Raw genomic sequence first — 26,616 nt, 5'->3', positions numbered from 1 at the left:
GTATGTATCACAACAGAATGGCCCCGGGGTATGTATCACAACAGAATGGGTCCGGGGTATGTATCACAACAGAATGGGCCCGGGGTATATATCACAACAGAATGGGCCCGGGGTATGTATCACAACAGAATGGGCCCGGGGTATATATCATAACAGAATGGGCCCGGGGTATGTATCATAACAGAATGGATTCAGGGTATATATCACAACAGAACGGGCCCGGGGTATATATCATAACAGAATGGGTCCGGGGCCCATCCATAACAGAATGGATTCAGGGTATATATCCTAATAGAATGGGTCCGGGTATATATCATAGCAGAATGGATTCAGGGTATATATCACAACAGAATTTGTCCGGGGGATATATTCTAACAGAATGGGTCCGGGGTATATATGCTAACAGAATGGAGATGTGATACACTTGATAATCGAGGATGGACTTTATTTTGAAGTTTTATGGTGTTAATATGCACGTTGGAATAAATCAGCGTACTTACACTGGCACACTGGGGCCTCTCCCGTCAGATTGCCCTTGTCACACAGGCGCGTCAGGGTGCCGGACAGATGTGTGTAGGAGTAGAAGCACGCGTAGTGCAGGGTTCGTCCCCCGTCCCCCAGTTGCAGGTGCGTGTTGGGGGCGGGGCCGGGCTCGCCACACTGCAGCTCCTCTGATGGACACAATAATATATTGTATGTATGACCAACATTTCTACAAACACATAGGTCAGTTTTATGAAACTTGTCGGCCATCTTGATATTCGAGGCCATCTTGAATTTTTGTTGATTTGTCAATAGTCGAAAACGTTCAGTAGTTGTTTTTAGAAACATAATGTGGCCTTTTCGCAATACAACACATGTTTTTTTTCATCAAAAGATTTAACCTCATCTGAAATAAGTCACCATAAGTGTTTTAATGTTGAATAGAGGTGATGTTCAAAACCGTTTATAATGTTATAGAGAGGTGGCGTTCAGTGTTCTGTTGTTATAGAGAGGTGGCGTTCAGTGTTCTATTGTTATAGTGGGATGGCGTTCTTTGCTCCATTTTTATAGTTAGGTGGTGTTCAGTATTCTGTGAGGTGATATTCAGTGTTTTATTGTAATAATGAAGTGATGTTCAGTGTTCTGTTGTTATAGAGGGTTGTGTTTAGTGCTTTAATACCGTCCCACTCAATGTCATCATCATTGTTGTTCACTCGTGGGAAAGTTCATCTGATATTCCTGAGAGTATATTGATGCACAAGTCGCTAGTGAACGCTTATGACTTATTCATCTAACAACTGTTATGCCACAGTGAATCTACTGAAGCGCATTTCTGAAACCAATGGGTGCTCACAAAGCATGCTCACTCGTCAAAGATCTGACAACGAATGTTTAAGTGCTTCAGACAATCAGTTGAGTAACTGAGACTGATCTGAGTCAGGTATGGAATCAGTATCAGTTCAGTCAGTTCACCAAGCACCTCTTCGTGTTCATAGACCGGTTGATCACAGTGTATCTTGTATATACATACCCCCATTTATCAATCCATTTCAAAATGTCTGTAAGTTAGCTGAATTAATGCCGTCTGTAACTATCAATGTATTAACGTCCCTAACAGTATTGCTATTTCCTACAGTGAAGGTCGGGTAGCCTAGTGGTTAAAGCGTTCGCTCGGCACGCCGAAGACCCGGGTTCGATTCCCCACATGGGTACAATGTGTGAAGCCCATTTCTGGTGTCCCCCGCCGTGATATTGCTGGAATATTGCTAAAAGCGGCGTAAAACCATACTCGGTCACTCACTACAGTGAAGGTAGGACATAAAAAGGATTCTGTTCGTCTACACACACATTTATTATAGGGCTGTCACGTGGCAATATGTCTGCAAAAAAAATATCAATATCGAATGTATTTATAAATACAGAATATTATAGGGGACACGGGTGGCCCAGTCGTCTAAGGCGCCGCGATTCGCTGTGCAGAGTTGCGTCCCTTGGGCACGCCAGAAACCTATGATTGTGGGTTCGAATCCCGGTTCGCCCCGATTATGTTTCTAGGTTTGTCAGCACCATACCCGTGCCCGTGGGTTTCACCGAAGTGGTAAACGTCTGAGACCTGCATCACTTCGGGCTTTCCTCCCACATTAAGCTGACACGCCGAGATATAACTGGAATACTGTTAAAAGCGGCGTTAAACCCAACTCACTCACTCACAGAATATTATATAATACAGAACTCGATATCCAATAGTCTGTAATTTATTGTATGAGTAAGAGGAACAGCTATGTGTTTCTTTTGGTCCTTCACGGCCCAGAGTTCTACCTCCTTCATTAAAAAGCATTGGTGTCTGGCTGGAATGTGAACGATGGTCACCCATTCTCACAGAGAATGTACAACTTCCCATTTAACCAGTCGCTTGGCCACTAGCCGGATATTTTACAGTGAAGAAACCTGACAGAGAAGCTAAATGTTGGGAATGGCATTGGCCAAGATATTACACTGACATTTTGGTTGTTTTCCAAACCATGTTTTAGTATCATCGGTCACAATAGCATCATTTTAGTATTTTGTGATTGTCGCCTTTAATATCAATCATTTGACGATTGTGATTGTTAAGTTGTTTTTATATTTAAGCAAGTTATTCTTGGTTTTTCAGTATCTCTGATATATCATGTGCAACAATGTAAAACACATGGTCGCCGAGCATGCTGCTTATCTGCATGCAGACGGTATCTAATCATCTGTCATTAACATAACCTCGGGTGGCCTGGCGCAATTGATCATTGATTTACTGGCTGTTTGGGGTATTTCTTAAAGCATGGTTTCTGATCAATCGCCCCGTTATTAGTGTAGCTCCATGTTCGGGGGCCGATCATTAACATTGTATCTGCAGAAATCTGTTCCAGACACATTGAACATATTGGCTACACCCGGCTGAGTTCATCACGCTGCAGGCGAGGCAGGAATACTGCAGTAAAGCAAGAGTAGAGAGCTTACGTGTTATTACTATTTAATCATCAAGACTACTGATGGGTTACAGCGATTTGGCGACCTTACACTAAAGTGTCAAAATCAAGAAAAATAACAGTCGAACCTAAGTTCGAAAAACTGTAAACCTCACCTTCAGAAGTCTAAACGTCACTTCAAGAACTGTAAATATCACTACTTAAACGGTAAACCTCCCTACCCTCACTTTCTACACTGTAAACCTCAAAACCAAAACTTTAAGGTTCACTTCAAAAAATTGTAAACCTCACTACCAAACCTGTAAACCTCACTACCAAAACTGTAAAACCCATTTCCATAACTGTAAACCTCACTTCTATAACTGTAAACCTCACTACCAAAACTGTAAACCCCACTTCAATAACTGTAAACCTCACTTCCATAACTGTAAACCTCACTACCAAAACTGTAAAACTAACACGGCAAGAACTGTAAACCTCACTTCCTAAAAACTGTAAACCTCTCTTCCAAAACTGTAAACCTCACTTCTAAAACTGTAAATATCACGACCTAAACTGTTATCTCGCTTTCAAAACTGTTAACCTGATTTCCAACGCTGTAAACCCCACTACCTAAACTGTAAACCTCACTTCCAAAATTGTTACCCTGATTTCCAATACTGTTAGTCTCACTAGCTGAACTGCAAGCCTCTAGTCCAATACTGTAAGTCTCACTAGCTGAACTGCAAGCCTCTAGTCCAACACCGTAAGTCTCACTTGCTGAACTGCAAGCCTCTAGTCCAATACTGTTAGTCTCACTACCTAAACTACAAGCCTCTAGTCCAATACTGTTAGTCTCACTACCTAAACTACAAGCCTCTAGTCAAATACTGTAAGTCTCACTAGCTAAACTGCAAGCCTCTAGTACAATACTGTAAGTCTCACTAGCTGAAATGCAAGCCTCTAGACCAATACTGTAAGTCTCACTAGCTAAACTGCAAGCCTCTAGTACAATACTGTAAGTCTCACTTGCTGAACTGCAAGCCTCTAGTCCAATACTGTAAGTCTCACTAGCTGAACTGCAAGCCTCTAGTCCAATACTGTAAGTCTCACTAGCTGAACTGCAAGCCTCTAGTCCAATACTGTAAGTCTCACTTGCTGAACTGCAAGCCTCTAGTCCAATACTGTAAGTCTCACTAGCTGAACTGCAAGCCTCTAGTCCAATACTGTTAGTCTCACTAGCTGAACTGCAAGCCTCTAGACCAATACTGTAAGTCTCACTTGCTGAACTGCAAGCCTCTAGTCAAATACTGTAAGTCTCACTAGCTGAACTGCAAGCCTCTAGACCAATACTGTAAGTCTCACTTGCTGAACTGCAAGCCTCTAGTCCAATACTGTAAGTCTCACTTGCTGAACTGCAAGCCTCTAGTCCAATACTGTAAGTCTCACTTGCTGAACTGCAAGCCTCTAGTCCAATACTGTAAGTCTCACTTGCTGAACTGCAAGCCTCTAGTCCAATACTGTAAGTCTCACTTGCTGAACTGCAAGCCTCTAGTCCAATACTGTAAGTCTCACTTGCTGAACTTCAAGCCTCTAGTCCAATACTGTAAGTCTCACTTGCTGAACTGCAAGCCTCTAGTCCAATACTGTATGTCTCACTAGTTGAGGGGGGCGGCCGGGTAGCGTAGTGGTTAAAAACGCCAAAATACCCGGGTTCGATTCCCGACATGGGTACAATGTGTGAAGCCCATTTCTGGTGTCCCTCGCCGTGATATTGCTGGAATATTGCTAAAAGCGGCGTAAAACCATACTCACTCACTCACTCACTCACTCACTAGCTAAACTGCAAGCCTCTAGTCAAATACTGTAAGTCTCACTAGCTAAACTGCAAGCCCCTAGTCCAATACTGTAAGTCTCACTTGCTGAACTGCAAGCCTCTAGTCCAATACTGTAAGTCTCACTAGCTGAGATGCAAGCCTTACTATAATGGCACTGTGTACATGTATATACAGAATCTTTACCCAAGAACTTACTTTGTTGACCGAGAGCAGTGACGGCCTGTAGGATGAAAGTCCACTTAATAAGAGCAAATGACATTGCTTCATAGGCAGGCCTCTTTTCCGCCATATCAGTACGTGTTAGCACTCTGTCCAAAACAAGTCATTGCCCGCCTTCAGCAAGCGACTACGGTGATGTCGTCTTTCTACTCTCTGTTCGTCAGCGTGTTCTCAAAAACAACGTTCTTTTGCGTGTACATCACGTAATTAACATTACTAAAGAGAACACGAGACAATAGTATGTTGAACAAAGAGTCCTTGCAAGCATGAACACAGGGGACTAACTAATTGTTGAGTCTGGTTGCATTTGGTAAAAGAACGCGGATTAATACTTGCATCCTTTATGGTGATCTAAGCAGAAACATTGCCGACATTGTCTCTCTCGCTTGACTTGGATGAGTGAGTTTATTTCAGTAAAGAGGCCACCGGCCCATTATACAATATGGATACAGTGAATTACAACAATAGCAGGCGCCAGATTATACAAGTGATATACACAGTGAAACAATTGAATTATTGCATACATTTGAAAAACTCTGGTCGTTTCTTAAAAGCAAGAAAATATACTTAGCTAATTTATTAATAACATGTTCACTTTGGCAAGACATATGAGTGCAAAATCTATCAAATGAAGGTTGTGAATGGTAATACTTAGGTATAAGACTATTTCTCAGATCTGAGTAAAATTGACATTCAATGCAGAACAGATACTCAGTTTCGATTACACGGACTACACTAAACGGACATAAGCTTTCATCTCTAGAAAGACCAATTTGTCTACCTTCTTCAAGCAAAAGGTTATGGCTAGGATAACGGACAGAACTAAGAGCAAACTGATATACTCTAACAGGTATTGATGTTAAATATCTTTCTAATACAATGCATGGTTTAATTTGTGAATTCGTTGTAAGTTTGGAAAATGTTTTTAATTCATTTAACCAGGTTTGCTGATCTATATCTATACATCTTTGCTTAAAACAAACAATAAACTTATTTACATTTGGAACATCTTGATTACACCAGACAGAACCAAAACCATATGATGATAACAATTGTTTTACATGAAAAGCCCAACATTCAATACCTTTATCCGCCAAGGACACTTGATAATCATAAACATGTTTCAAAATACTAGGATTATCAGTTTGAAATAACAATCTAGTCCAATATTCAATAATTTTCATATATTGGTTTACTTTTAATGAATAACGACCTATCTCCCCCTTGCAACAATATTAGGTGTACTCCGTCTTAAATGTATAAGCTGTTTACAGAAATAGTCATGGAATGTATTAATATCAGGTGAAGGATGAACCCCCCAGACTTCACTGCCCTACAACAAGATTGGTAGAAGCTTGACATCAAATACATGAGTCAAAACATGTAAAGGTAACTCATGAAAATCAAAAATGTTTGTTTTTATTGAAAACTTTGTTGGCCTGGAGTGTTAAAGTTTTCTGTGTATTAAACCATGAACCAGAGCTTGAAAGATGTACACCTACATAAGTGGGCGAGTGTTGATAAGTGAGTGAGTGAGCAAGCGTTGAGAAGTGAGTGCGTTAGGGAGGGAGCAAGCGAGCGTTGATAAGTGAGTGATTTAGTAAGTGAGTGAGTGTTGATAAGTGAGTGATTTAGTGAGCGAGCGAGTGTTGATAAGTGAGTGATGGAGTAAGTGAGCGAGTGTTGATAAGTGAGTGATTTAGTGAGCGAGCGAGTGAGAGAGGGAGGGAGTGTTGATAAGTGATTTAGTAAGTTAGCGAGCGTTGATAAGTGAGTGATTAAGTAAGGGAACGAGCGTTGATAAGTAAGTGAGTGAGCAAGCGTTGATAAGTGAGTAAGTGAGCGAACGTTGATAAGTGAGTGATTGAGTAAGTTAACGAGCGTTGATAAGTAAGTGAGTGAGCGAGCGTTGATACATGAGTAAGTGAGCAAGCGTTGATAAGTGAGTGATTTAGTCCCACCTGTAATGTCTGAGGCTCTCCGCAGGATTAAATCAAACAGAAACGGGAAAACCACCCCCACGCCTATTGTAATAATAAACTTAAAAAAAAACAGCTAAACACCCTGAAGCCCCCAAACATATCACTTTCGGCGCTAACCATAACTTAGAGGTCAAACCATACATCAAGCAAGTAAAGCAATGTTCTAATTGCCTACAATATAATCACACCGCTAACCAATGTACTTTCAAAAAAACTAAATGCAAAAACTGTGCTCAAACGGACTGCCCAGGCATATGCACACCCTGGTGCATCCACTGCAAATCCATAAAACACTCATCACTCTCGAACCAATGCCCCCACAGACTATCACTCACCCAACAGGCCAACAGACATATAGACATAAACACGGCTAAAATCCAAACCAAAAAACCCACACCGCAAGCATACAAACCACTACTACCAACACCACCCTCAAACAACAACACTCACGCACGCAAAACAGTATACCCAGTCTCCGTATGGGACCAAAATCAGCGAGACGCATACATCGCAAATGAAACAAACACCCCACACATCCCACAAACTCACACTCTCACCCTCCCCGCCTCTCACCCTACAATTACCACATCTACACCCGCAAGCAAAACCCAACGCACAACGACCACCACACAACCAGCACCAACACAAGCCATCACAGCCACAAGGGCAACAACACTCCCAAACCTACAGGCAACCCCCGAACACCCAGTCAACAGGGAAACTACAGAAACTACTCAGACTCTCGCACCCAAACCCAGCATGCAACCCACCACCGAACAGATTGACCAAACTAAAGACAACTTAACCGAAGAGGACGAGTACACATCCTCAGAGGAAATAAACGAGCTTACCTTGTCAGCCCCAAAAACCAAAAGCTATAGAAAAAAACTCACCCAAAACGTAGCAAGCAAAAATCTAAACAACTTAGTCCTCCTACTAGCTTACGTGTTAAAGCAGTCTAATCCAGAAGCCAGCTCCAAAGCCTTCTTTGGTGTAGCACATAAACTAAAACTCGTCACCACCTCTTTCGACCGTTTCAGCAGCAACCTTAATAACCTACTAAAGTAAATACCTAAACCAAGCCTAAACCAAACAGAAATCCACCCAGTTTCCCAATGGAAGGCCTAAACATTTTTCAATGGAATGCCAATGGCCTCGCCGGCCATGGTTCTGAACTCAAAGCTAAATTCAAAATAGATAAAGGTCCCCATGTAGCTTGTATTCAAGAAACCAAATTCTCACATAAAACTAAATTCAACCTACCAAATTATAACGCAGTGAGAACCGACAGGTTCAAAACCATGCCAGGCAGAACAGGGGGAGGTCTAATCATCTACGTTAGAGAGGATATTAACTACGAGGAAGTTAAAGTAAACACTCCTAATCTAGAAGCTAATGGAATCCAAGTCACCATCAATAACCAAAAAATAAAAATCATTAACATCTATCACTCAACACTAAAACCAATTAAAGATACAGACCTAGATGTCCTTTACCAATTAGGAAATAAATCAACCATCTTCCTAGGAGACTTCAATGCCCATCATCCTACCTGGGGCATTGCAGATAAACTAGACAACCATGGACAACTAATATCAGAGTGGATCGAAAAAAATGACCTAATACTATTAAACAATAACCAACCAATTAGATACGACAAAACCCACCACACCATGTCGGCTATCGACTTAACAATATGTACGCCAGACTTAGCACAAAGTCTGATGTGGGACGTCCACCCAGTACCTCTAGGCAGCGACCACTTTCCCATAAATATAACCCTAGGAAATACCAAATCAAACCCCTAAACAGGAACCTAAATTTCAGTACAAAAACGCCAACTGGGACCAATTCCAAGAATTATGCAACGAAGCTAATCTAAACGATTTAGAAACAACAGACCCCGAAACATTCTGCCAAAACCTAACTAACTTCATAATCAACGCAGCCAAATCCGCAATCCCCTTCAAATCATCCAACCCAGGAAAACCCACTGTCCCTTGGTGGAATGAGGAAATAGAGCTAACTAGACTAAAACGCAAATCAGCTTTCAACAGAGCTAAACGAGACCCCTCTCATCTCAAAACAGCTCATGAACTTAACCACCAAGTGCAAAACCTAGTTAAAACTGCTAAAACCAAAAACTGGAAAAAATTCTGTGAGGAGCTAAATCACCACACCGACGCTAGGAAGGTGTGGCGCAAAATTCACGCCATCCGAGGCGTCAAACGGCACAAAAAAAGCCCCAATATAAACAACTCAACTAACCCCACCCAAAAGGCCAACAACCTAGCCAAACACTTCTCTAAAGTTAGCAGCAACAGTAACTTCAGTAAGAAATTCCAAGATAAACTAAATAAAGAAACCAAATTCTCCAAAGAATACAGACAAGACAACCTAGAAATAAATCAACCTTACACCATAGAAGAACTAAATCACGTACTAAACAATAGAAAAAAAGGAACAGCCCCTGGCCTAGACCTCACCTCTTACCAAATAATCAAACACTTACCTACCAAACTACTCCAAACTTTACTTAAACTATACAACCTAGTCTACCTAAACGGACAGGTCCCATCCTCATGGAAGGAAGCTCTAGTAATCCCAATACCTAAACCAAATAAACCAGCAGATCAGGCAAACTCCTATAGGCCCATCTCCTTAACCTCAAATCTCTGCAAAATAATGGAACTTATGACTAAAAATAGGCTACAGCACTACCTAGACCAAAACAACATCATAAATCCTGACCAAAGCGGCTTCACTCCTGGCCGATCAACTCTCGATAACCTTGCCCGACTAGAACAGGATATAAAAACAGGACAGCTAAACAAGCAATACACCATAGGCATATTCCTCGACTTCTCTAAAGCTTTCGATATGGTATGGCACCACGGGCTAATACAAAAACTAAAAAAAATAGGACTAAAAGGTCAAATAATAAACTTCATCCAAGATTTCCTAAACAATCGCAAAATTACCGTGGGTATAGACCATACACTATCGGACCAGTGTCCCCTAGAAAATGGCACTCCCCAGGGCAGCATCCTCAGCCCAACCCTCTTCAATATAATGATAAATGATCTATTCGAGGGCTTATCCCCTAAACTAAACACTTCAAAATTCGCGGATGACGGAGCCCTATGGATCCGCACTAAAAGCATTAAAATGGCAGAAAACTTAATCCAAAAATCTCTAAATAAAATACAACAATGGGCAGACAAATGGGGCTTCTCCCTTAACTCAGATAAAACAACAGGAGTAGTATTCAAACATAAAAACATGAAACCTGCCTACCCAATCCTCCAGCTAAACAACCAAACAATCAAATTCCAAAAACAAACAAAATTCTTAGGACTTATTTTCGATCAACACCTCACCTGGGAGGCTCACGTCCAAAACCTAAAAACTAGATGCAGCAAAGACCTTAACACATTAAGATGTCTCACCGGCTCTAACTGGGGAGCCTCCAAAGATACCCTCCTCTCACTATATACAACACTAATTAGATCAAAACTAGACTACGGTTGTGCCATATACAATACCCTAAACAACTCTCTTTCTAAAAAACTTGACTCAATACAATATCAGGCTCTCAAACTAATTACACGCACCCAACATGGCACCTCCTACACCTCACTTCAGGCCCTTACAGGAGAAATGCCACTAAATCTACGCAGGGAACATCTAAGCCTTAATTTCTGGGCCGCGTCCCAAACAAACCCTCTCATCCAAAACCTAATTAACCAAAACATTAGCCCAAGAAACCAAGCTCTAGCTCGCAAACACCCCTTACTCACCCCAATATCCCAAAGAATAACTAACTACCTCAATGAACACCAAACTCAAAATCTTAAACAAAACTGCAAAAAATCAAATATCTTCACCCCTAAACTCAAAATACCCAAAATAGACACAACGCTAGCTAACCAAATAAATAAACAAACTGACCCAAACATAGCTAAAACCACCACACTTGCATACATACACGAAAATTGGCCAAATTGGTGTCACATATACACTGACGGATCTTCAGACCCGATCTCCAACCACACAGGCTTCGGAGTCCATACCACACAACCAGTTATATCCACACAATCTTACCGACTCCCTAACAACCAATCTATATTCACGGCCGAACTTATGGGCATGGCCTCAGCCCTGCATGACCAACAATCTAAAAACAACAAAAAAATCCTAATTCTTACTGACTCCCTTAGTGGACTACAAGCCCTCCAAAACAAAAATACCAAAAAACGACCTAAATTAATAAACCAAATACTTAAAAGCTCCAACGACCTAACAAAAGCAGGCAAACAAATAACCTTCTTGTGGAACCCCGCCCACGTAGGAATTTACGGCAATGAAAGCGCCGATAAAGCAGCTAAATTATCTCTCAAAATACCAGAAATAAGCCTAAACCTACCCATCTCAAAATCAGAAATTAAAAGTGTAAACAAACAAAAAATAACCAAAAAATGGCATAATCAATATCAAAACTCAAATAGCCAAATCAAAAAAGTGCTCAGAAAACCACTAGCCAAACCTAAAATCCTACACCCCTCTAAAAAAATTGACAGATTAATTACAAAACTCCAAACAGGACACACCAACCTAAATAACCACCTAAAACAACTTAAAAGACACACCACAGGCAACTGCCCCCACTGCAAACAACCCGAAACCACAGAACACGCACTCATTCACTGCACCCACTATCAAACACACAGAACCACACTACAAACCGCCCTCAATCTAAATAAGGTTCCTACTCTAGATGAAATACTAAACCCTCAAAATAAACTAGAAAACTTCAAGGCCCTAGGCGTATTCCTAATCAAAACAGACCTAATTAAGCGCATCTAAAAATTAATTAATCTACCAATCCAAAATCCAATAAACATACAAACACCCACCTCACCCGGCTCCCTTAGTTCCCTCCTCCACCCACCTCGGCATTTATTCCAAATTTAAAAATTTCAAAAAATCAATATAAGCAACCCCTAAAAGCCCCCTCTTGGGTTGCACACACCACTTTCACCCTTCTCGGAATACACTAAATGGTCCGGCCAGGCCCGTGTGCGAAATACGCTGTAGTCGGAAAGCGCACGTTAAATCTTTTATATCAGTCAGTCAGTCTGAGGCTCTCACCAGGACACCAAGAGTTAGAAGAAAGTAGCAAATTAATAGGACCGACGCCATTCTGAAACAAGATAAACACTAGGTGGAACTTAAAACTAACAATTTGAGGTTTTTATACATCTTACACAGTCGAGCCTAGAACTGGAAAACTTGTGATTGATAGCATGATCAAATTTTCACGACAACTATAGTTCAAATCATTTCTCACCCCAAACGAAGTCTGATTTTAGATTAGCATCACGGGATCTATACTGAGTCAAATTAAAAACTTCACATTTTTAAAAGTAATCCCATATATGATTACGGACATATGTATCAGAGAAGGTAATTTTTAATCATTAATGTCCAAAGAAGGATTTTAATTAACGGTGTTAACCATAATTTGTTCCAAGCACCTACGGTATTCGGTAATAACATCAACAGTTTCAATCATAAGTCCCAAGCACGAGAATCTGATGGCACACAAGTTCAGTAGCGTGTATGGCCACCATGTGCGTTGACAACTGCCACACAACGCCTCCGCATGGACCTTGTGATGCTTGTGAACACATGATTGGGAAGACGACGCCATTGTTGCTGCAAAATGGTGCCAAGATCTTGCAAATTCTGTGGTTGGTTCTGGAGAGTGCGCAGACTTCTGCCAAGAGCATCCCAGACGTGTTCGATGGGATTGAGGTCGGGAGACCTTGACGGCCAGTCCATGACGTTGACTCCCACATTCTGAAGGAAATTCCCTGTCAATATTTCTGTGTGGGATCTGGCATTGTCGTGTTGGAAGATCAAACCGGGTCCATGTGCTGCCATAAAAGGCAGAAGTTCTGGTGCCAGTACCTGGTCGCGGTAAGCAGCAGCGTTGAGGTTTCCACGGATGACAAGAAGCCTGGAACGTACATTGCCACAGAAAGCACACCACACCATGACACTTCCGCCTCGAAATCTGTCAACTGCCTGTACACAACACTGGGCGTAACGTTCATGACGGCGCCTCCACACCCTCGCCCTACCATAAGCAAATCGAAAATTAAATCGGGATTCATCACTGAAGACGACTTGTTTCAAATTCCTCTAAGACCATCGTAAGTGTTGCTGTGCCCACAATTGACGTTGACGTCTGTGTAATAGAGTCAGAATCGGCCCGCAATATGGCCGTCGTGCTTGAAGGTGAGCAGTTCTCAGACGGTTTCGAACAGTTCATTTCTGGTTGATGTAGCCGTCAAAAATCGGTTACGGAGGTGACGTAAGCCAATCTGACGATCCTCTGCATGTGATGTCACATGTGGTCGACCTGGCCGAGGGCGATCAGCGGTGGTACCCGTTTGCTGTAGACGCGTCTGTAAATCATAAACAGTCCGTCGACTACAACCCATCGTCTTTGCGACTTCAGCTACGGACGTTCCCGTCTGCAACTTGCCGATGCCATGTCCACGTTGCACATTTGAAAGGCGTGGCATGACAAATGGCCTTAAAGACTTTTGTTTTCTTGTGTTTATCTTTTTTTTGTTAATGACTGCTAACAAGTAACGTTCAGTATTATGGCCACGCACGTATATAGACGTCTTTGGGCCACGTGACGAGTTGCACGTGAAAAAACACTTTTGCCACTATAGTGCTGTGCATATGATTTTGATCGATTCACCTGCACAAAAACGTGTGTTATCTGAAGACAATACGTGGCCATTACTATTTAAATACACACTAAGGGCCCACAATGATAACTGGTCAAAATGTTAAAATTTTAGGATTGTGAAGTTTTTAATTTGGTTTAGTATAGTTTTGTTCACGTGACCGTCATCTGACACAACTTGGCACCTGTAGTGACCTGGATGTTGACATTGTGGAAGTAAAGCGACAAATTTCTAGTGCATACATAACAGCAGAGTCGATTGTACCTATATCAAATAGCGATAACTCCAGGTCGTGAAAAGGTTAGCGTATCCTGCCCAACCGGACACATGTTAGGGCAAGTCAATTGTTTACCTAACAAAACTCGGGAACATCACATATACAAGTACAAATAAGGAATGCATCGATTTGGTCACTGCTGAAATGGTAATTATATTTAACAGTATCTCTAAGTCAGACAGAGCATTCAACACAGCCATGTATTGAACAATCCCATCTACATATTGAACAATAGACAGCCATGTATTGAACAACCCCATCTTCGTCCTGAACAATAGACAGCCATGTACTGAACAATCCCATCTTCATCCTGAACAATACACAGCAATGTATTGAACAATCCCTTATTCGTCCTGGACAGTACACAGCCATATATTGAACACTCTCATTTTGGTTTTGAACAACAAATGGCAATGTATGGAGCAACCTTGCCTGGATCCCGAACAATAGACAACAATGTATTGAACAATCTTACATTGTTCTTAAACAACAAACACCAATTTATTGAACAATCTACCTTGTTCTTGAACATCAAACACCCATGTATTGAACAATCTACCCCTGTTCTTTAACAATACACAGCCATGTATTGAACAATCCCATCTTCGTCCTGAACAATAGACAGACATGTATTGAACAATCCCATTTTCGTCCTAAACAATAGAAAACCTCAATTGAACAATCTCACCTTGGTCCTCAACAACAGATAACCAGGTATTGGACAATCTTACCTCAGTCCTGGTGAAACATCCGCCAGTGTTTTAAACAATCTTACCTTTTCCTGAACAATAGACAACCGTGTATTGAACACTCTCATTTGGTTTTGAACAACAAATGGCAATGTATGGAGCAACCTTACCATGTTCGTAAACAACAAAGACCAATGTATTGAACAATCTACCCCTGTTCTTAAACAATAGACAACCACGTATTGAACAATCTACCCCCGTTCTTGAATAACAAACACCCATGTTTTGAACAATCTGAACTTGTTCCTGAACAATAGACAACCGTGTATTGAACACTCTCATTTTGGTCCTCAAAAACATATAACCAGATATTAAACAATCTTACCTCAGCCCTGAAGAAACATCCGCCAGCGTTTTGAACATTCTTACCTTGTTCCTGAACAATAGACAACCGTGTATTGAACACTCTCATTTTGGTTTTGAACAACAAATGGCAATGTATGGAGCAACCTTACCATGTTCGTAAACAACAAAGACCAATGTATTGAACAATCTACCCCTGTTCTTAAACAATAGACAACCACGTATTGAACAATCTACCCCCGTTCTTGAATAACAAACACCCATGTTTTGAACAATCTGAACTTGTTCCTGAACAATAGACAACCGTGTATTGAACACTCTCATTTTGGTCCTCAAAAACATATAACCAGATATTAAACAATCTTACCTCAGCCCTGAAGAAACATCCGCCAGCGTTTTGAACATTCTTACCTTGTTCCTGAACAATAGACAACCGTGTATTGAACACTCTCATTTTGGTTTTGAACAACAAACGGCAATGTATGGAGCAACCTTACCTTGTTCCTGAACAAAAGTCAGCTGTGTATTGAACAATTTTACCTTGTTCTTTGAACAACAAACACCCATGTTTTGAACAATCTCACCTTGTCCTTGAACAACAGACAACCACGTGTTGAAGAATCTCACCCAGTTCCGAAACAAACAAACAAACGCCCATGTATACACAGTTGTAGCTTGTTCCTGAACGAACGGCAACCATGTTTTCAACAACCTCATTCTTACCTTGTTCCTGAACAATAGACAACCGAGTATTGAACAATGTTACCTTGTTCCTGAACAATGGACAACAACGAATTGGACAAACGCACCTTCTTCGTGGACAATAAACACCCATGCACTGAACAGTCTTACCTCGTTCCTGAACATCAGACAGCCAATTATTGAACATCTGTACTTGTTTGCGACAACCAGACACCCAACCATTCAACACCTTATCATTTTTTGTGAAATAATATTTCATACTGGTAAGACATCAGAAGAATGGTTGTTTAAATGGGGTGTAATTAAGCCAATTTAGAAGAAGGGTAAGCCTTTGTTAGTACAAACTACAAACCACTTCCATGAACACTTGTAAGATGCTATGGTAAAGTTTTTACTTTTTTTGTTAACAATATATTCACTACTTTCATTAAAATAAATGGATATTATTTTATCTGAAGTCTAAACTGGTTTCAGAAAGAACTACTCTGCAACTCAGAGTGCTGGCGCCAGCCTACAGGATGTCAAGAACTACCACACCAAATCAGAATCAGTCGTTCGGCCAGCAGCTTTCGTAGAGAAAGATGAAATGTAGATTGAGAGATCTGGCAGCTGTGTTTGGATGATCTTGTGTGATATTTGATGATTTTGTCAAATGTACATCTGTTGAGTAAATTAAAAGTGTCCAAGTTTATCCAATATTTAGTGTTGTCTTTTTGAACAGGATGATATATAATATTTATTTACTGAAACCTACTGTATCGACACACCACAAAACTAAAATAATAGTTATAGCCTTTATTCCCGTAATATAATGTCACCAGAAAGTCTATAATCTATACATTATATAATCAAAATAAATAGAAGAAAATGCACCAACAGGAAGTGACGTAATTATTATTTTGTGGTGTATTCTAACTACTATTTACTGAAACCTACGTCATCAACACACCACAAAACTAAAATAATAGTTATATCCCAAATAGAGAGACCAGATATTTAACAGAAAATGCATGGATTCTGCAAAATGTATATAGGAAATTAACGTTTTATGTAATAGACATCATCGAAACATCATAAATGCAAACAATAAACCTCATTTTGTCAAAACATCAGTCGTGTAAGAGGCAGGGGTTTAAATGTGTACAGAGTGGTCAAAGGCCACTGATCTTGTCTTCCAACGACCCATGCACATAATTGTATCTGGTTCAAACCCCATGTCTATAGCCTTAGTCGCCCCCGTCAGCCTAAAAGATTTGGCTGTATAACATCCACCTAAACCTGGTAATCTGATTGCTTCGTTTAGGATCGAACCGACTGTAGCAGCAGTTATTGCCTTGTAAGGTCGTTGCAATGTTAGAAATACTGGTATATCCTGTTTGGGCCTGACACCATTTGTCCGTTCTATGTACACTTTAAGAGCTTCAACTGGGTTAACTTTCTCTGATCCTGGTGGGAGATGTACCTCGAATCCTGACCTGTCAGTGTCATTCTTTATACCATGCAACCATATGGTTGCGCTATCATCATCATGGAAAAGTACATCATCAGTTGAAAATACCACTGCTTTTTTCACATTGTCATTGGGAGGGTCCGAGGGTCTCAACATTAATGTTAAAGACAACAATACAATAACCTTTAACCTTAACAATTTAAGCTGTAGATGCAGATTGTTTGGCCATTGACGAAATAAATTGATAAACGGTTCCACAGGCATGATCTTTGACCGTTTACGGGGTTGTAGAGTATTAGATTTAAACAATGATTTGATCATCATATTGACTCCATAATTGTCCAAAAATGACATTTGAACAAGTGAGTGAGAGCAACGACTGTTGTCTTTATTTGAGATAATGGTCTAGATGAGCTATCAGCTTTTGAGCACAAAAAGTCAACTATAGTTATTTCATCACATCTCGGAAATGACCGTTCATTATCATGACAAAATTGTTGTAGTTTCTGAATAGCTCCGTTGTACACTTTAAGAGTGCTTGGTGCCAGACAAAGCGGTAGTTGACTTATGGCCCTGTCTGACCAACCTTTTTGTTCTAGATTCCGTCTCCACACACTCTCCAGGCGTATAGGCGCCATTTGCGATTTCTCAAGGGTTCCACCTTGCTCGTTGAACTTAGAATTGTCCAGGAGGTCTTTGGAATTGGAATTGGGGAACAGGTCAATATCGTTCTCAGTTTGTGAAACCACGGTCTGTTTCTCCACGCAGGTGCTATGATAGTCGCCACTGCTTTTTCCTGGATGACATTGTTTATGACCTCTGGTGATAGACGGAAGGGCGGATTCACAAAGTTGTTGTGAATCCCCCAGTTTGCTTGGGACAAAGCGTCCACCCCTGAACTGCCCGGGTCCCAAAATCGACTGTTGTATGTTCCGTAACCTGTCGAACTTGCGTCTGTAACTGTTTGCACTTCAGGTTGTCGAATAATTATGCTTTATCCATTCCAGTTATCAAGAGCAGTAAATCACCACAACATATCCTCCATAGCTGGCGAAATTAGTGTCAATTAACACTACCAAGAAATCTGTATGTATTTCTGAGCATTAGTTTCCCTGGGGCAACAGCCCGGAACATTGATACACACTGACCAGAGATGCGAGCCAACACTCTGGCCTCAATCCTACGTAAAGCAAGACAACGCCTTATGTCTTTTTTCAGTTTCCTTACCCGTGATGATGGGATTCTAAACTAAGTCAGACTTATCCCAATTGATAAAAACCCAAGCTTTGAAAGAGTGTTCACTAATTGTTCGTTTTGTGATACGATATGTGCAGGAGAAGTCATAAGTAGAATGTCATCTACACAACACACAACTCTCAGCCCAAGAGATCGCAGATACGTAACAACTGGTTTGAGTATTTTACAAAAATAGTACTGAGCTATTGATAAGCCAAATTGGGTAATCTTCTATCGATAAAAGGTATTTTGCCACTGAAACCCAAGATAATCTCTGTCATCTTGGTGTATGGGTATATGATGAAATCCGTTTAATCCCATTTTTCGGTGTCCCCCGCCATGATATTGCTGGAATATTGCTAAAAGCGGCGGAAACCATACTCACTCACTCACTTACAATGAACAGAGATCATCCTATTTCTATACAAAGAACCTTTCACTTACACCGAAAGTTGTACATGATAGATATGTTCGTTCGAAAGTCCTTTTAAAACTGCAAACCACTTGACTCTCTAATCATCATCAGCTTATACCGAACAATCATTGCTCATCTTGATAACAAATTGTTCCTCTGTGTATCGGATTCACTATGGACATCTTTTCAAACATCCCACCCAACGCTCTGTCTTGCAATTACACTGCAGCATTTTAAGTTGAAAACAGCGACAGTGAAGCCCATGGTGACTACTCTAACTCCTGCATGGCTGTTACCTGCTGACCTCCCATTCATCATCTCAACAACACTATGTCAGCATGTGAAATATCTGCTTGAAATAATATATTATTACAGACCAAATTCGGTTTGGTAAAAGTGTATATTTAAATGAATAATAAAATATGGATATGTTTAAGTGGATATCTAGTATAAAAAACACTGACCAGCTATCAAGTGCTTGGTTTCATTCAAGAGAGACAACTCAGTTAATCCTATTTCATTAGTTGTCAAGAGTTATCCCTCCTTTGTTTACTTGCTAGCAGACGTCATTTTCAGTGATCCTCAGTATGGATGATTTTGAGAAGAGGAAGTTGATTTTAGAGTATTATAACAAGGACATCAGATCAGCTAAAGTGATTTCAAGTAGAACATGCATCCCTTTGTCCACTGTTTATTGTGTTTTGAAAAATATTGAAAGTGGAGATGGCATTGAGCACAAGAGAGGCGCAGGTAGGCCCAGAAAATTGACAGGAGGCGGCTTGGTATTCTTGTTTCTAAAAACAAACGAAGGAGTTTAGAAAACTTAAGACCGGACATGATTGATAGAGGAACTGTGGCTGTATGTAAGGAGACAATTAGAACTGAGCTGCATGCAACAGGTTGGGAGAAAAGTCGAGGAATTCTATCACCGATCATGAAACCTGAACAAAGTGAGTGAGTGAGTGAGTATGGTTTTAGCAATATTCCAGCAATACCACGGCGGGGGACACCAGAAATGGGCTTCACACATTGTACCCATGTCGGGAATCGAACCCATATCTCAAGCATGACGAGCGAACGCTTTAACCACTAGGCTTCTAGACCGCCCGCGTCAGCTGGAGAGGGTATGGCCGCTGCGTTCTGGGATCCCGGGATGGTGGACTATCTTCCACAAGGCCAGGCAATGCAGATTATGCTGCACGTATGAGACATTTATGGGATGAAATTAAGACTCAGAGACTCAAGAAGCTGCCAAAAGTGTACTCTTCCACCAGGACAAAGGGACAGCGCGTAATTACAGTCCCTGCCATGGTTACAATCCACGAGTCCGGCTTGGAACTCCTTCAGCACCCACCTTGTTCTCCTCACCTGGCTCCGGTAGACTTCCACCGTGATTCTGAACATGAACTTAACTCACTTCGACTCCACCGATAACGTCATAGCATCCTAGGAGAACATTTTGGACAGCCAAGAGGACTTCTTCGGAACTGGGATAAAATCCCTCCAACATCGGTGTAGATATGTGTCAATGTGAAAGGGATTATGTTCGTCCGACGCAAATATTGTTTTTGACCGGGTGGCCCAGTCGTCAAGGGCGAAGCAATTCCACGTGCAGAGTTGTGTCCTTTGGGACTCGAGCAACCTATGATTGTGGGTTTGAATCCCGGATAGCCCTGATTATGTTTCTAGATTTGTCAGCTTTATACCCGTGCTTGTGGGTTTCACCAAAGTGGTATACGTCTAAGACCTGCATCACTTCGGGCTTTCCTCCCACATTAAGATGGCACGCCGCGATATGACTGGAATACTGTTCATAGCGGCGTTAACCCCAAGTATCACTCAATCCAAGGATTGCTGAATACCAGGATTCGTTAATTCTTTGTTTATCCGGTGATTTCTTAATCACTTGACTATTTATGACTGCTTAATCCTGTAAATCCTGTGATTTCTTAATCCCATTATTTCTTAATCATGTGATTGATATGGTACATGATATAAAAACATCAACAAATCTCACACGAGATTATCCAATCACAGCTGCCATGCAGATCTCTCAATCTACATTCAGTCTTTCTCTTCGAAAGCTGCTGGCCGAACGACCCGAACGGTCTCAGATGTTTACAACTTGGGTGAAACCCACGAGCAGGGGTATGGTGCTGACAAACCTAGAAACATAATCGACGAACATGGATTCGAAACCACAATCATAGGTTTCACAGCGCATCGCGGCCCCTTAGACGGACATATGTCACGTGACATGAGAGGGATGTAGATAATAATATTGTGGATATTGAGACCATGTATGTTGCTATTCAGAGCTGTAGGGCATATACACCACACCAACGCATTCAATCCCCACACTTACACGACAGAATCCATGTTTAACATAGTCAAGCATGTATGATGTAAATTACTACCTGTCTCTCCAGCCACATGGGTATACCAAGTTCACGGTCACAGGATAGACTGGGCGCACACATCCGACAACTGCCTGTCTCTCCAGCCACATGGGTATACCAGGTTTACGGTCACAGGATAGACTGGGCGCACACTTCCGGTAACTGCCTGTCTCTCCAGCCACATGGGTATACCAGGTTCACGGTCACAGGATAGACTGGGCGCACACTTCCGGTAACTGTCTGTCTCTCCAGCCACATGGGTATACCAGGTTCACGGTCACAAGATAGATACACTTCTACTTTGCAATATCCTCAGATACAAGAGTTTCTTATAACTTCCGACTGCAGTTGACATTAATGAAAAACAACAAGTGATACACATTGTCTACAACAGTATTGTCACGTGACTCTCGGGAGTGTCTTTGAAAGTAAAGACAAATTCATGAAAAGAATGTTACGCACGTGCAGCACATTGTACTGTGGTATATATAAAATAATTACCTGTGTGGCCCATACACCAGGCAAGTACACACACGCACAGTCGAGTTTCTAGAAAATGTTTCGGCACAATATCTTTGTCTACCCGCAATGAGAAGCGACATTATAATTCCGACGTTCAATAACGGGGGTTGAATGTGAGATCCCAGTTGGGCGTTGCGTCCGGGATATTGCTGCAATATTGTAAACAACAGTAAAAAAAAACTCACTCACTCACTCCCTACCCTCCCAATCCTCCCCCCTCTTACTCGAAGTTGCATGGTATGGGTTGGTTGGTTGGTGGGTTTGTTGTTTAACGCCGCACTCGGCAATATTCCAGCTATATGACGACGGTCTGTAAATAATCGAGTCTGGACCAGACAATCCAGTGATTGATATCATGAGCATCGATCCACGCAATTGGGATCGATGACATGCATCAACCAAGTCAGCGAGCCTGACCACCCGATCCTGTTAGTCGCCTTTTACGACAAGCATAGTCACCTTTTTACGACAAGCATGGGTTGCTGAAGACCTATTCTACCCCGGAATCTTCACGGGTCGCATGGTATGGGGAGTGAGTGGGCGTGTGTTGTTTGGGGTTCCAGCAACATCTCGCCTTGGGTCATCACCCACACAGTTTACCAAAAATGAGGGACCCTGGGTAGAAAAGTTCTTCAGCAACCCATGCTTGCCGTAAAAGGCGACTATGCTTGTCGTTAAAGGCGACTAACGGGATCGGGTGGTCAGACTCGCTGAGTTGGTTGAAGCAAGTTATCGTATCCCAATTGCGTGTATCGATGCTCAAGATATCAACCACTGGATTGTCTGGTCTAGGCTCGATTATTTACAGACCGCCGTCATGTAGCGGGAATATTGTTGAGTGGGGCGTTAAACAACAAACAAACAAAGACACCAAAATGAGGATCGAACCTGTGTCTTCGACGGGTGATCAAAAATCAGAATGGCCCATGTGTGTAATACGCGTGACTTCTGTAAAGTACTTATAGATGTCGCAATGAGATAGAGCGTCTGCATGACCTGTACACTGACTTTATCTGGAGGGGCTGTGTGGGAACTACCAGGTGATGTCCCAGGCAATATATAGACCGTGTTGCCCCTGTTCACTGAGATAATACTTCACCGTGGACGCCATGTTGATACTGCTGTGTGTCTCAGCCGGCTTCGCCTTGGTTGCAGGTAGTTGATGTCACTTGCTTGATAAAGGTGTTAGGATCAACACCGAAACGTCGCACACATATAACTTGTCTTTCTTCATCAAACCAACTTCTAAATGCCACTGAAAGAAGTTAAGATGTTTATAGCTGCGATGTTTATAACAGGGAAGCTTATAACTAAGATGTTTATAGCTGAGATGTTTATAACTAGGATATTTATTACTAAGTTGTTTATAGCTGTGATGTTTATAACTGGGAAGCCTATAACTAAGATGTTTATAGCTGAGATGTTTATAACTAGGATATATATAACTAAGATGTTTATAGCTGAGATGTTTATAACTAAGATGTTTAAAAATAAGATGTTTAAAGCTGAGATGTTTATAACTGGGATATTTATAACTAAGATGTTTATAGCTGAGATGTTTATAACTAAGATGTTTATAGCTGAGATGTTTATAACTAATATGTTTATACCTGAGATGTTTCTAAAGGACTTCTTTTCTCGTGCATTGGTTATGTCTTCCAATAAATACTACCGGTGTCAGAGCCATCAGGGTGTCGGGGTGTCAGGGTGCCATGGTGTCGGAGCCGTCAGGGTGTCAGGGTGCCATGGTGTCGGGGTGTCAAAGTGTCGGGGTGTCAGGGTGTCAGGGTCCCATGGTGTCGGGATGTCAGGGTGCAGGATGTCAGGGTGTCAGGGTGCCATGGTGTCGGGATGTCAGGGTGTCAGGATGTCAGGATGTCAGGGTGTCAGGGTGCCATGGTGTCAGGGTGTCAGGGTGCCAAGGTGCCATGGTGTCAGGGTGTCAGGGTGTCAGAGTGTTGGAGTGTCAGGGTGTCAGGATGTCGGGGTGTCAAAGTGTCAGGGTGCCATGGTGTCAGGTTGTCAGGGTGCCATGGTGTCAGGGTGTCAGGGTGCCATGGTGTCAGGGTGTCAGGGTGCCAAGGTGCCATGGTGTCAGGGTGTCAGGGTGTCAAAGTGTTGGAGTGTCAGGGCGTCAGGGTGTCAGGATGTCGGGGTGTCAAAGTGTCAGGGTGCCATGGTGTCAGGTTGTCAGGGTGCCATGGTGTCAGGGTGTCAGGGTGCCATGGTGTCAGGGTGTCAGGGTGCCAAGGTGCCATGGTGTCAGGGTGTCAGGGTGTCAAAGTGTTGGAGTGTCAGGGCGTCAGGGTGTCAGGATGTCGGGGTGTCAAAGTGTCAGGGTGCCATGGTGTCAGGTTGTCAGGGTGCCATGGTGTCAGGGTGTCAGGGTGTCAGGGTGTCAGGGTGTCATGTCATGGTTTCAGTGTGTCAGGGTGTAAGGATGTCAGGGTGCCAGGGCGTCATGGTGTCAGGATGTCAGCGTTTCAAAGTGTCGGGGTGTCAGGGCGTCAGGGTGTCAGGATGTCGTGGTGTCAGAGTGTCAGGGTGCCATGGTGTCAGGTTGTCAGGGTGTCAGGGTGTCAGGGTGTCGGGGTGTCGGGGTGTCGGGGTGTGGGGGTGTCAGGATGTCAGGGTGTCAGGGTTTCATGTCATGGTTTCAGTGTGTCAGGGTGTCAGGATGTCAGGATGTCAGGGTTTCATGTCATGGTGTCAGGATGTCAGGGTGTCAAAGTGTCGGGGTGTCAGGTTGCCATGGTGTCGGGGTGTCAGGGTGTCAGGGTATCAGGTTGCCATGGTGTCAGGGTGTCTGGGTGTCAGGATGTCGGGGTGTCAAAGTGTCAGGGTGCCATGGCTCAGGGTGTCAGGATGTCGGGGTGTCAAAGTGTCAGGGTGCCATGGTGTCAGGGTTTTAGGGTGTCAGGGTGCCATGGTGTCAGGGTGTCAGGGTGTCGGGGTGTCAGGGTGTCGGGGTGTCAAAGTGTCAGGGTGCCATGGTGTCGGGGTGTCAGGGTGTCAGGGTATCAGGTTGCCATGGTGTCAGGGTGTCAGGGTGTCAGGATGTCGGGGTGTCAAAGTGTCAGGGTGCCATGGCTCAGGGTGTCAGGGTGTCAGGGTGCCATGGTGTCAGAGTGTCAGGGTGTCAGGATGTCGGGGTGTCAAAGTGTCAGGGTGCCATGGTGTCAGGGTTTCAGGGTGTCAGGGTGCCATGGTGTCAGGGTGTCAGGGTGTCGGGGTGTCAGGATGTCAGGGTGTCGGGATGTAGGGGTGTCGGGGTGTCATGTCGATCGTTTGTGTGGCAGGTGACAGCTGCACGGAACACAATCACCCCACGTTCGGACAGGTGGGCAAATGTATCAAGAAATCCTGCTGCGCCTACGACACGTATATCTCGTCCCTGTGTGCCGGGGATGACATCGGATGCTGCTTCAAGGAGGATACATGCAGCGGCTCAACAGGTAAGCACTACCTAGCACAGGTAAGCACTGACTGACACAGATAAGTAATAACGAGCACAGATAAGCACTAACTAGCACAGGTAAGCACTGACTGGCACAGATAAGTACTAGCGAGCACAGATAAACACTACCTAGCACAGGTAAGCACTGACTGACATACATAAGTTCTAGCGAGCACAGATAAGCACTTACTAGCACAGGTAAGCACTGACTATCATCGATAAGTACTAGCGAGCACAGATAAGCACTAACTAGCACAGATTAGTACTAACTAGCACAGATAAGCATTAAATAGCACAGATAAGCACTACCTAGCACAGGTAAGCACCAACTAGCACAGATAAGCAGTAACTGGCACAGATAAGCACTAACTGGCACAGAATAACACTAACTAGCACAGCTGAGCACTAACCAGCCGGGGACACAGGGGGCCCAGTCGTCTAAGGCACCGCAATTCGTTGTGCAGAGTTGCGTCCCTTGGACACGCCAGAAACCTATGATCCAGGTTCGCCCCGATTATGTTTCAACGTTTGTTAGCACCATACCCGTACTCGTGGGTTTCACTGAAGTGGTTAACGTCTAAGAACTGCATGGCTTCGGGCTTTGCTCCAACATTAAGCTGATACACCGTGATACAACTGTAATACTCTTAAAAGCGGAGTTAAGACCAACACACTCACTCACTAACTAGCACAGGTAAGTGCATACCAGTTCATGTAAGAAATAACTAGCACAGATAAGAACTAACTATCACAGGTAAGCACTTACTTGTTCATGGAAGCACAAATACAGATAAGCACTTACAAGCAAAGATAAGAACTAACAAGCACAGACAAGCACTAACAAGCACAGACAAGCACTAACAAGCACAGATCACTACTAACTAGCACAGATAAGAACTACCTAGATCATGTTAGTACTAACTAGCACAGATAAGCACTAACTAGTTCATGTTAGTACTAACTAGCACACATAAGCACTACTTAGTTCATGTAAGTTCTAACTAGCACGCATAAGCACTACCTAGTTCATGTAAGTACTAACTAGCACAGATAAGCACTAACTGGCCAATTTGAGCACTTACTAGCACCTGTATGCACAAACTAGCACAGATACGTACTAACCAACACAGATACGTACTAATCAACACAGGTACGTACTAACCAACTCAGATACGCACTAACTAACACAGATACGTACTAACCAACACAGATACGTACTAACCAACACAGACACGTACTTACCAACACAGATACGCACTAACCAACACAGGTACGTACTAACCAATACAGCTACGTACTAACTAATACAGGTACGTACTGATCAACACAGATACGTACTAACCAACACAGATACGTACTAACCAACACAGGTAAAT

The sequence above is a fragment of the Haliotis cracherodii genome, unplaced genomic scaffold (assembly GCF_022045235.1).
Source record: "Haliotis cracherodii isolate W230 unplaced genomic scaffold, xgHalCrac1.p SCAF_10, whole genome shotgun sequence".
In the NCBI taxonomy this organism is placed as follows: Eukaryota; Metazoa; Mollusca; class Gastropoda; order Lepetellida; family Haliotidae; genus Haliotis; species Haliotis cracherodii.
The sequence above is the reverse complement of the archived record's forward strand: the minus strand, read 5'-3'. Positions refer to the sequence as shown.